We start from the raw sequence: 12607 nt of genomic DNA, 5'->3' as shown, positions 1-12607 counted from the left end.
CGCACAAGGGTACGTACGCTTACACGCGCTAGCCACCTAGCACGCACAAGGGTACGTACACTTACACGAGCCAGCGCAGTAGCACGCACAAAGCTACGTACCCTTTCACGCGCTAGTCAGCTAGCATGCACAAGGGTACGTACGTTTACACTCGCTAGCGCAGTAGCACGCACAAAGGTACGTACGCTTACACGCGTTAGCCACCTAGCACGCACAAGGGTACGTACGATTACACGCATAAGGGTACGTACGCTTACACGCGCAAGCGCAGTAGCACGCACAAGGGTACGTACGCTTACACGCGCTAGCGCAGTAGCACGCACAAAGGTACGTACGCTTACACGCGTTAGCCAGCTAGCACGCACAAGGGTACGTACGTTTACACGCGCTAGCGCCGTAGCGCGCACAAAGGTACGTACGCTTACACGCGCTAGCCAGCTAGCACGCACAAGGGTACGTACGCTTACACGCGCTAGCGCAGTAGCACGCACAAGGGTACGAACGCTTACACGCGCTAGCCAGCTAGCACGCACAAGAGTACGTACGCTTACACGCGCTAGCGCAGTAGCACGCACAAGGGTACGTACGCTTACACGCGCTAGCGCAGTAGCACGCACAAGGGTACGTACGCTTACACGCGCTAGCCATCTAGCACGCACAAGGGTACGTACGCTTACACGCGCTAGCCACCTAGCTCGCACAAGGTTAAGTACGCTTACACGAGCCAGCGCAGTAGCACGCACAAAGGTACGTACGCTTACACGCGCTAGCCAGCTAGCATGCACAAGGGTACGTACGCTTACACTCGCTAGCACAGTAGCACGCACAAAGGTACATACGCTTACACGCGCTAGCCAGCTAGCACGCACAAGGGTACGTACGATTACACGCATAAGGGTACGTACGCTTACACGCGCTAGCGCAGTAGCACGCACAAAGGTACGTACGCTTACACTCGCTAGCCGCACAAAAGCACGTAAGTTTACACGCGCTAGCCAGCTAGCACGCACAAGGGTACGTACGCTTACTCACGCTACCCCGCACAAAGGTACGTACGCTTACACGCGCTAGCCAGCTAGCACGTACAAGGGTACCAACGCTTACACGCGCTAGCGCAGTAGCACGCACAAAGGTACGTACGCTTACACGCGCTAGCGCAGTAGTACGCACAAGGGTACGTACGCTTACACGCGCTAGCCACCTAGCACGCACAAGGGTACGTACACTTACACGAGCCAGCGCAGTAGCACGCACAAAGCTACGTACCCTTTCACGCGCTAGTCAGCTAGCATGCACAAGGGTACGTACGTTTACACTCGCTAGCGCAGTAGCACGCACAAAGGTACGTACGCTTACACGCGTTAGCCACCTAGCACGCACAAGGGTACGTACGATTACACGCATAAGGGTACGTACGCTTACACGCGCAAGCGCAGTAGCACGCACAAGGGTACGTACGCTTACACGCGCTAGCGCAGTAGCACGCACAAAGGTACGTACGCTTACACGCGTTAGCCAGCTAGCACGCACAAGGGTACGTACGTTTACACGCGCTAGCGCCGTAGCGCGCACAAAGGTACGTACGCTTACACGCGCTAGCCAGCTAGCACGCACAAGGGTACGTACGCTTACACGCGCTAGCGCAGTAGCACGCACAAGGGTACGAACGCTTACACGCGCTAGCCAGCTAGCACGCACAAGAGTACGTACGCTTACACGCGCTAGCGCAGTAGCACGCACAAGGGTACGTACGCTTACACGCGCTAGCGCAGTAGCACGCACAAGGGTACGTACGCTTACACGCGCTAGCCATGTAGCACGCACAAGGGTACGTACGCTTACACGCGCTAGCCACCTAGCTCGCACAAGGTTAAGTACGCTTACACGAGCCAGCGCAGTAGCACGCACAAAGGTACGTACGCTTACACGCGCTAGCCAGCTAGCATGCACAAGGGTACGTACGCTTACACGCGCTAGCGCAATAGCACGCACAATGGTACGTACGCTTACACGCGTTAGCCAGCTAGCACGCACAAGGGTACGAACGCTTACACGCGTTAGCCAGCTAGCACGCACAAGGTTAAGTACGCTTACACGAGCCAGCGCAGTAGCACGCACAAAGGTACGTACGCTTACGCGCGCTAGCCAGCAAGCATGCACAAGGTACGTACGCTTACACGCGCTAGCCAGCTAGCACGCACAAGAGTACGTACGCTTACACGCGCTAGCGCAGTAGCACGCACAAGGGTACGAACGCTTACACGCGCTAGCCAGCTAGCACACACAAGAGTACGAACGCTTACACGCGCTAGCGCAGTAGCACGCACAAGGGTACGTACGCTTACACGCGCTAGCCAGCTATCACGCACAAGGGTACGTACGCTTACACGCGCTAGCCACCTAGCACGCACAAGGTTAAGTACGCTTACACGAGCCAGCGCAGTAGCACGAACAAAGTTACGTACGCTTACACGCGCTAGCCAGCTAGCACGCACAAGAGTACGTGCGCTTACACGCGCTAGCGCAGTAGCACGCACAAAGATACTTACGCTTACACGCGCTAGCCAACTAGCACGCACAAGAGTACGTACGCTTACACGCGCTGGCGCAGTAGCACGCACAAAAGTACGTACGCTTATACGCGCTAGCCCGCACAAACGTAAGGACGCTTACACGCGCTAGCGCAGTAGCACGCGCAAGGGTACGTACGCTTACACGCGCTAGCCACCTAGCACGCACAAGGTTAAGTACGCTTACACGAGCCAGCGCAGTAGCACGCACAAACGTACGTACGCTTACACGCGCTAGCCAGCTAGCATGCACAAGGGTACGTACGCTTACACGCGCTAGCGCAGTAGCACGCACAAAGGTACGTAAGCTTACACGCGTTAGCCAGCAAGCACGCACAAGGGTACATACGCTTACACGCGTTAGCGCAGTAGCGCGCACAAAGGTACGTACGCTTACACGCGCTAGCCAGCTAGCACGCACAAGGGTACGTACGCTTACACGCGTTAGCCAGCTAGCACGCACAAGGGTACGTACGCTTACACGCGCTAGCGCCGTAGCGCGCACAAAGGTACGTACGCTTACACGCGCTAGCCAGCTAGCACGCACAAGAGTACGTACGCTTACACGCGCTAGCGCAGTAGCACGCACAAGGGTACGTACGCTTACACGCGCTAGCCAGCTATCACGCACAAGGGTACGTACGCTTACACGCGCTAGCCACCTAGCACGCACAAGGTTAAGTACGCTTACACGAGCCAGCGCAGTAGCACGCACAAAGTTACGTACGCTTACACGCGCTAGCCAGCTAGCATGCACAAGGGTACGTACGCTTACACGCGCTAGCGCAGTAGCACGCACAAAGGTACGTGCGCTTACACGCGTTAGCCAGCTAGCACGCACAAGGGTACATACGCTTACACGCGCTAGCGCAGTAGCGCGCACAAAGGTACGTACGCTTACACGCGCTAGCCAGCTAGAACGCACAAGGATACGTACGCTTACACGCGTTAGCCAGCTAGCACGCACAAGGGTACGTACGCTTACACGCGCTAGCGCCGTAGCGCGCACAAAGGTACGTACGCTTACACGCGCTAGCCAGCTAGCACGCACAAGGGTACGTACGCTTACACGCGCTAGCGCAGTAGCACGCACAAGGGTACGTACACTTACACGCGCTAGCCACCTAGCACGCACAAGGGTACGTACGCTTACACGCGCTAGCCACCTAGCACGCACAAGGTTAAGTACGTTTACACGAGAATCTCCCTTTGAGTTGAATCTCCCTTTTAGTTTCTTTTGGCGAGAAAATCTCTCGCCAGTTTTACAGCAAACCTAAGTTTAAGTTTAAATTGAAAGATTGCTTTAGGTAATGTGGATTTCGATTGATGTGGATTTTGAAGGGAGCCGCTGGCCCTTGAAATACCAGCATGAACCATTCCTATGGTTAATTTTATTTTGTTTTATGTTAATAAAAGTTAGTTTTGTTTTAGTTGATGGTTGTAATGTGGTTACTTGTGTAACATTTTGACCAAATGAACAGAATTACGAAGAATTTTTAAACCTGCAAAAAGTGGAACTGCTGAGTTCTTTTATTGGCGTCCGCGACAGGATTTGATATTGTGATCATCTGAATCTGAAAAGTCTTGAAATTTACACAGGTAAGCTCAGTTTATTATTATACCTGTTGTAAATATTGCATTGAATGAAAATGACAAGTACATTAGAAATCCTAAAGAAGAAACGCGGAGGTTTAAGAACACAGACTTCAAAACTGTGTAACAAAATAGATACAGCACTAGAAAGTGAGGAAATCGCAGCAGAGCAGAAAATTGATCTTTTAAGTATTTATAAAGACCAATTAAATGAAAAGTACGACTGCTTGAAAAAATTAAATTCGGATATCCAAGATCTGACTGCCGAGACAGAATTTGAAAATGAAATAGAAACTTCTGAACATTATAGCGAAAGAATAATAGAATTTCGGTATAAGATTACTAAGTTTTTAAATGAACGTGCTGCTGAAAGTCAAAAGGAATTGTTTGAGTCATCAATCTCGAAAGATGAAAGTAATTCTCAATCCTTCAAAATTGAGCGTTGTATGAAACTTCCTAAACTTACCATACATAAGTTTTATGGGGACAGCAGTTGCTGGTTGGAATTTTGGGGCCAATTTTCTAATGCCATTGATAAAAACAAAAGTTTATCTCCTATCGACAAATTTTCATATTTGAAATCTCTACTTGGTGGCAGCGCTTATAATGCTGTTGCTGGATTTTCACTTACGGCAGAAAATTACAAATCAGCTGTAGATTTGTTGAAAAACAGATATGGTAGAAATGATTTAGTCATTAATGCGCATATGAGTAAGCTGTTAAATTTAAAACCAGTGAAAAATTCCTATCACATAAGGGACTTAAGGGAACTTTATGATAATGTTGAAGTTCAAATTCGAAATTTAAACTCCCTCGGTGTTACATCCGGTAGTTACGGACACTTGCTTGCACCTATTTTATTGAAATTAATTCCAACTGAAATGGCCCTGGATTTCAATCGTAAACGGTCAAGTATGACAGATATGGACATCGATGAACTTCTAACATTTATAAAAAATGAAGTTCAATCTCGTGAAGCAACAATTCATCTGCAGAATTCTGGAAAATATTCTTCAAGTAGTAAAAAGGAAAAAAATAAACAGCAGATTAGCAATTACAAATGGGATATTCCCACGACTTCTACATTAACTACAAATTCAAAAGGTGTTTGTATATTTTGTGATTCAACAGAACATGATTCGAAATCATGCAAGTCGAAGCCTATTTCTGACAAACGTGAAAAATTGCGGAAGACTGGTCGATGTTATGTTTGTTTTCGTAAATATCACCTATCCTCAAATTGCAAATTTAAAACTGAGAGCTGCAAAATATGCAATGGTAACTTTCATCACACATCAATTTGTACCAATAAAACTTTCAAACCCGCAAATGTAAACAGAGATACTGGGGGAGAATCAATTATTGCTTCAGTTTCTCATTGTCGGAAAAATATTACTAATGTAAATACTAAAGAAGTAATTTTGAAAACTTCATGCGTTAAGGTGGAATCTGATTCGAATTCTAAATTGTCTTTAATTCTTTATGACACGGGAAGTCAAAAAACTTATGTCACAGAAAATTTAATTTCAGAATTAAACCCTCCAGTTTTAAGGCAAGAAAGACTTCAGATATTTTCATTTGGAGCTTTTAAACCGCAAATTAAAAATTTTGATGTCGTTGAGTTGAAGTTATCTCATGTAGATGATAAATCGCGTTGTATTCATATTGAAGCGTTAGTAACAGATGTGATTTCGAGTGTTAGTATTCTCTCCCCACCAATTAGCAAAGAAGTTATGACTAAACTAGTGTCATACAAGTTTTCGAGTTGTGATAACGTAGGTGGTTCTCAAATCGAGTTATTAATTGGTGCGGATTATTTTTACCAAATCTGTCATGGACCGGTTGAAAAGTTAACAAAGTCACTCTTTCTGTGTGATAGTTTGTTGGGGTACTCGCTTTGCGGTTTTGTAGAGGATGGGTCAATGAAAGGGGAAAGAAAATCTGTTTGTAGTTTCTCAGTCGTAAGTAGCAAGCTAAGCCCTGATAATGAGCTCGAAAGCTTAAGATTTTTGTGGGAATTGGAATCGCTCGGGATTATGCAATCTAGGGAAAATGTTTCAGAAGTAGAAAAGGAAATAATTGATAAATTTGAATCTAACTTAAAGTTTGTAAATAACAGATACGAAACTTCTTTATTATGGAAAGAAGATAAGTCTAAAGTTGCGAATAATTTCAGAATTGCAAGAAATCGCTTTGACGATTTAAGTAGAAAACTTGAAAAGGACATTAATTTATTTGATAGTTATAAAGCTATTGTTTTGGAACAGGAACGTAATGGGGTTATAGAACCATGTTCTGATTCAAAAATCGAAAATAGTTATTTCATGCCTCATAGACCAGTAGTAAGAGAGGATAAGGTAACCTCTAAAGTTAGAATGGTATTTGATGCTTCTTCAAAGGAGAAACATTTAAATTCTTTGAATGATTGTTTATTCCCCGGACCTAATCTTAATCCAAACGTTCTTGATATAATACTTAGTTTTAGGAAACATAATATTGCATTTTGCGCCGATTTAGAAAAAGCTTTTTTGCAAATTGGAATTGCGGAAGAGGACAGGAATTACCTGAAATTTATATGGTTTAGTAACGAAAGGGGTGAATTAAAATTTATGAGATTTTCGAGGGCGGCTTTTGGGGTAAGCTGTTCCCCCTTTATTTTGGCTTCTACGATCAAGCATCATATTAAAAAATATGAAAATCATCCCCAAGTAGTTAATATTTTGGATTCATCCATTTATGTAGATGATTTGATATCTGGTGCGAAATCTGATAAAGAAGTGTATTACGTATCATCGACAGCTTCAGATATTTTTAAAGAAGCTGGAATGAATTTGCGGAAATTTAATACTGATTCCGTAAAACTTCAAAAATTGTGGGAAGAAAAGGGAATGTGTGAAACAGCTGAACTTCGTAATGATACCTTAAAGATCTTGGGCTTACTATGGAATACCAATTCTGATAGCTTGCATTTTGACGTTCCAGACTTTCGCGAGGATTGTAAAATCAATCCTTCAAAACGCGTTGTTTTGAAAACTGTTCTAAAGATATTTGATCCTCTTGGAATTCTTTTACCATTTACTGTTAGGATGAAAAGTTTGTTGCAAGAAACTTGGCAGCGAGGTATAGGATGGGACGAAAACTTACCTAATGATCTAAAATACGAGTGGGAAAGTTGGTGTTCAGAAATTGATCATTTACCCAAGTTTGAGATACCTCGTAAATATTTTCCGGGGGGTCTAGAAAATTTTGATACCATAGAACTTCACATTTTTTCTGATGCAAGTCCTAAGGCTTATGGTGCTGTTGCATATTTTCGATGTGCCAAAAATTATAATGAAATTCGGACCAGTCTTGTTTGGGCAAAATGTAGGGTTTCCCCTATAAAACGTTTGACAATCCCTGGCCTCGAACTTATGAGTGCGATAATAGCTGCTAGGATGTGCAAATATTTAAAAACTGTTTTTAGTTCTCATGTTTTAGATGTCCATATTTGGTCAGATTCCATTGTCGTGCTACATTGGATAAAGGGTTCACCGATAAACTGGAAGCCTTTTGTGGCAAATAGGGTTGAAGAAATACAGTCTTTGACTAACCCCAGAATTTGGAATTTTACTCCAGGGAAAGCCAATCCTGGAGATTTGTTGACCAGAGGGGAAAGTTTAACTAGTCTTGTAGAAAATACATTATGGTTTGAAGGTCCAGATTGGTTATCAATGCCTAAAGAAAGGTGGCCGAAGCATGACATTCTTCCCAGCAATAATGATTATTTGATTGAAAAGAGGTCCAAATTAAATTCTATTCAGCTTTCCTGCAATGTTAAATTACTTACAGAACCATTGCTGGATTTAGGAAAATTTAGTAAACTTAATCGTGTATACAACATCACCGCTTGGATTTTCAGATTCCTTAATAACATTAATAAGAAAAAGACTAAGCTGTCAGGTGAGCTTACTACTGCAGAAATTACAAAATCGGAAAAATATTGGTTAAAGTTAACTCAACAAACTGTGTTCACTCTTGAGATTGAAGACCTGAAACGGGAAGAACCTATCAATAAAAATTCTCCTTTATACAATTTAAGCCCTAAATTGGATGAAGATGGTTTATTATATTTATCGGGAAGACTTCGCTTATCTGATCTGCCTCTAAGGGAAAAAAATCCTTGGATACTCCCGGGCGGGGAACAATTCACCAAACTGCTAATTCTTCAGGCCCATGAAAAAGTTTATCATTATGGAGTAGCTACAACCTTGGCGCATTTTCGAGAAACATATTACATCATCAAAGGAAGGAAATATGTTAAATCTGTGCTGAAATCTTGCATTATTTGCAAAAGATTTAAAGTTAGACCTGGCAAAGAAGAAATTGCTCCTTTACCGAAGGATAGGATAATTGAATCACTCCCATTTGAGACCTGTGCTGTTGATTTCGCCGGCCCTATTTTTATCAAAACTAAATCGGGCCCGGAAAAAGCTTACATTGTGCTCTTCACCTGTGGAGTTACTAGAGCTGTTCATCTGGAAGTAGCATCTGACCTCAGCACTGAAACCTTCATCTTAGCTTTCAAAAGATTTGTTTCACGTAGAGGACTCTGTAAAATTGTATACAGTGATAATGCCAAGACCTTTATCAAAACTGATAGTTTACTGAAGGAAGTTTGGAGTAAGATTTCCAAAGCTGAGGTTCAACAGTATTTTACTAAAAACCGAATTGTGTGGAAATTTATTGTACCTAGAGCCAGCTGGTGGGGTGGGTTTTGGGAGCGCATGGTGCGTTCTGTCAAAACGCCCTTGAAGAAAGTTTTAGGACGATCTTGCTTGAGCTATGAAGAGATTCAAACCACTCTCACTGAGATCGAAGCTGTTATAAATGGAAGACCTTTAACTTACGTGTATGATGAAATTAACGAGCCATTTCCCCTAACTCCTTCTCATTTTCTGATAGGCAAGCGCCCAAATTTCTTTCCTGATATTCCTTCTGTGGCAGAACCAAAATCCAACAAAAAGACCCTCACGAAATTATTGAGATACAGAGATCAAATTTTAAACCATTTTTGGAAGCGTTGGAGAACGGAGTACTTACTGGAACTACGATCTGCAAATCGCATCGTTCCAATAGATACTCCTACAAAATTCAAAATTGGAGACGTGGTTATAGTTCATGAAGACAAGGTTCCAAAACACATGTGGAAAATAGGAGTTGTTAAAGACCTTTTTTTCGGCAGAGACTCTAAAGTTAGATCTTGTGCTGTTCGAACGCCTTCAGGCGTTGTGAGGAGACCTATTCAATTACTGTATAATTTAGAACTTGATATTGAGTCAGTGACTCAGTAAAAAAAATCTTCCGCATAAAAATGTCATTTCTGTTTACTTTTAAATTGAACTTTGTTATTTCATGTCTAATTCAGACTGTTATATATTTTAGTTAGCTGTTATTCATTTGAAGTTTACACCAAGTTTGTAAGTATGTTAATTTGTTTGATTGCTATTTTGTTTAAAAAAAAAAAGTAAATATTTGAATTTTGCTGAACATTTCAATTGTTCATCCTGGGGGAGTGTGTTGAATCTCCCTTTTAGTTTCTTTTGGCGAGAAAATCTCTCGCCAGTTTTACAGCAAACCTAAGTTTAAGTTTAAATTGAAAGATTGCTTTAGGTAATGTGGATTTCGATTGATGTGGATTTTGAAGGGAGCCGCTGGCCCTTGAAATACCAGCATGAACCATTCCTATGGTTAATTTTATTTTGTTTTATGTTAATAAAAGTTAGTTTTGTTTTAGTTGATGGTTGTAATGTGGTTACTTGTGTAACATTTTGACCAAATGAACAGAATTACGAAGAATTTTTAAACCTGCAAAAAGTGGAACTGCTGAGTTCTTTTAGCAAGCACGCACAAGGGTACATACGCTTACACGCGCTAGCGCAGTAGCGCGCACAAAGGTACGTACGCTTACACGCGCTAGCCAGCTAGCACGCACAAGGGTACGTACGCTTACACGCGTTAGCCAGCTAGCACGCACAAGGGTACGTACGCTTACACGCGCTAGCGCCGTAGCGCGCACAAAGGTACGTACGCTTACACGCGCTAGCCAGCTAGCACGCACAAGAGTACGTACGCTTACACGCGCTAGCGCAGTAGCACGCACAAGGGTACGTATGCTTGCACGCGCAAGCGCAGTAGCACGCACAAGGGTACGTACGCTTACACGCGCTAGCGCAGTAGCACCCACAAAGGTACGTACGCTTACACGCGTTAGCCAGCTAGCACGCACAAGGATACGTACGCTTACACGCGCCAGCGCCGTAGCGCGTACAAAGGTACGTACGCTTACACGCGCTAGCCAGCTAGCACGCACAAGAGTACGTACGCTTATACGCGCTAGCGCAGTAGCACGCACAAGGGTACGTACGCTTACACGCGCTAGCCAGCTATCACGCACAAGGGTACGTACGCTTACACGCGCTAGCGCAGTAGCACGCACAAGGGTACGTACGCTTACACGCGCTAGCCACCTAGCACGCACAAGGTTAAGTACGCTTACACGAGCCAGCGCAGTAGCACGCACAAACGTACGTACGCTTACAAGCGCTAGCCAGCTAGCATGCACAAGGGTACGTACGCTTACACGCGCTAGCGCAGTAGCACGCACAAAGGTACGTAAGCTTACACGCGTTAGCCAGCAAGCACGCACAAGGGTACATACGCTTACACGCGTTAGCGCAGTAGCGCGCACAAAGGTACGTACGCTTACACGCGCTAGCCAGCTAGCACGCACAAGGGTACGTACGCTTACACGCGTTAGCCAGCTAGCACGCACAAGGGTACGTACGCTTACACGCGCTAGCCACCTAGCACGCACAAGGTTAAGTACGCTTACACGAGCCAGCGCAGTAGCACGCACAAACGTACGTACGCTTACAAGCGCTAGCCAGCTAGCATGCACAAGGGTACGTACGCTTACACGCGCTAGCGCAGTAGCACGCACAAAGGTACGTAAGCTTACACGCGTTAGCCAGCAAGCACGCACAAGGGTACATACGCTTACACGCGTTAGCGCAGTAGCGCGCACAAAGGTACGTACGCTTACACGCGCTAGCCAGCTAGCACGCACAAGGGTACGTACGCTTACACGCGTTAGCCAGCTAGCACGCACAAGGGTACGTACGCTTACACGCGCTAGCGCCGTAGCGCGCACAAAGGTACGTACGCTTACACGCGCTAGCCAGCTAGCACGCACAAGAGTACGTACGCTTACACGCGCTAGCGCAGTAGCACGCACAAGGGTACGTACGCTTACACGCGCTAGCCAGCTATCACGCACAAGGGTACGTACGCTTACACGCGCTAGCCACCTAGCACGCACAAGGTTAAGTACGCTTACACGAGCCAGCGCAGTAGCACGCACAAAGTTACGTACGCTTACACGCGCTAGCCAGCTCGCATGCACAAGGGTACGTACGCTTACACGCGCTAGCGCAGTAGCACGCACAAAGGTACGTGCGCTTACACGCGTTAGCCAGCTAGCACGCACAAGGGTACATACGCTTACACGCGCTAGCGCAGTAGCGCGCACAAAGGTACGTACGCTTACACGCGCTAGCCAGCTAGAACGCACAAGGATACGTACGCTTACACGCGTTAGCCAGCTAGCACGCACAAGGGTACGTACGCTTACACGCGCTAGCGCCGTAGCGCGCACAAAGGTACGTACGCTTACACGCGCTAGCCACCTAGCACGCACAAGGTTAAGTACGCTTACACGAGCCAGCGCAGTAGCACGCACAAACGTACGTACGCTTACAAGCGCTAGCCAGCTAGCATGCACAAGGGTACGTACGCTTACACGCGCTAGCGCAGTAGCACGCACAAAGGTACGTAAGCTTACACGCGTTAGCCAGCAAGCACGCACAAGGGTACATACGCTTACACGCGTTAGCGCAGTAGCGCGCACAAAGGTACGTACGCTTACACGCGCTAGCCAGCTAGCACGCACAAGGGTACGTACGCTTACACGCGTTAGCCAGCTAGCACGCACAAGGGTACGTACGCTTACACGCGCTAGCGCCGTAGCGCGCACAAAGGTACGTACGCTTACACGCGCTAGCCAGCTAGCACGCACAAGAGTACGTACGCTTACACGCGCTAGCGCAGTAGCACGCACAAGGGTACGTACGCTTACACGCGCTAGCCAGCTATCACGCACAAGGGTACGTACGCTTACACGCGCTAGCCACCTAGCACGCACAAGGTTAAGTACGCTTACACGAGCCAGCGCAGTAGCACGCACAAAGTTACGTACGCTTACACGCGCTAGCCAGCTAGCATGCACAAGGGTACGTACGCTTACACGCGCTAGCGCAGTAGCACGCACAAAGGTACGTGCGCTTACACGCGTTAGCCAGCTAGCACGCACAAGGGTACATACGCTTACACGCGCTAGCGCAGTA

The sequence above is a fragment of the Uloborus diversus genome, chromosome 2 (genome assembly GCF_026930045.1).
Source record: "Uloborus diversus isolate 005 chromosome 2, Udiv.v.3.1, whole genome shotgun sequence".
Classification (NCBI taxonomy): Eukaryota; Metazoa; Arthropoda; class Arachnida; order Araneae; family Uloboridae; genus Uloborus; species Uloborus diversus.
Note: the sequence above shows the minus strand (reverse complement) of the source record.